Source organism: Setaria italica, chromosome II, assembly GCF_000263155.2.
Source record: "Setaria italica strain Yugu1 chromosome II, Setaria_italica_v2.0, whole genome shotgun sequence".
Lineage (NCBI taxonomy): Eukaryota > Viridiplantae > Streptophyta > Magnoliopsida > Poales > Poaceae > Setaria > Setaria italica.
Genome location: NC_028451.1, coordinates 23,166,575 through 23,167,724, shown reverse-complemented (window position 1 = coordinate 23,167,724; position 1,150 = coordinate 23,166,575).

Below are 1,150 nucleotides of genomic sequence, written 5' to 3'. Positions count from 1 at the left end.
ATGAAAATCGATTAAAGATCCAAACAACATGGTACAATACAACAACATGAAGATCCAAATACACATATTTAAATTAAAGTCCCAAACACTGCATAAGTTGTTCAACTTGAAGACCGTGATCATCTCGCGAGGATGTCCTCAACTGGGCGGCACTGCACTTCGTCATTAAAGAGGTTAGATGCTACGGAAAAGGGGACACGGTCACGATGTCCGTATCCACTCTTTCTCGTAGAATCGAACCTCCTTCTTGACATACGTTGCTACTCGGCGGAGAACATCCTCGGCGAGATGAACACGGTATGCAAGTTCAACAAGTAGCAGAAGTCATCTATGTACAAAAATTCTTTCCTTACCACTACAGAAGTTGTTGAACTTGAAGACCGTGTTCATTTCGCGAGGATGTCCTCAGCTAGGCGGCACCGCACTTCGTCATGAAAGAGGTTAGATGCTACGGAAAAGGGGACACGGTCACGATGTCCGTATCCACTCTTTCTCGTAGAATCGAACCTCCTTCTTGACATACGTTGCTGCTCGGCGGAGAACATTCTCGCTGAAATGAACACGGTATGCAAGTTCAACAAGTATATGGATTTAAAAAACCATATTGAATTTGATAAGATAAACCATCAATCTCCCTCACATTCTAGCTCAAAATACCTCTCCATTTTTCTACTTCATCATCACATTGTAGCAAATAATCTTTCCATCTCCAAAGCATAAATCAAAGCATAACACGAGGATGAAGTAGCAAACCTTCGCAACACTTGTTGGCTGAGTCAAATTCCCACGAAAATGAGGGAAAAAACTTCGGGCAGCACCTCCCTTGCTTGGGCACCACCAGAGAGTAGGTGAAGCTCAGCTCTCTATCAATGTGCTGGACTGCTCGGGCTGGAGGAAGAAGAAAGTCTCTGTCTCGGGGTATAGTGGGGGATGAGTTTTAATCCCGGTTAAAAACTCCAACCGAGACAAAAGGAAACACCTTTTGTCCCGGTTGGAAAGTTAGTCCCGATTGGAGGATCCAACCGGGATAAAAGGGACACCCTTTTATCCCGGTTGGAGGCACCAACCGGGACTAACCCTTTTATCCCGGTTGGAGGATCCAACCGGGATAAAAGGTCCCGCCACCGACGGCCCCCGCTAGCGTTGCAAC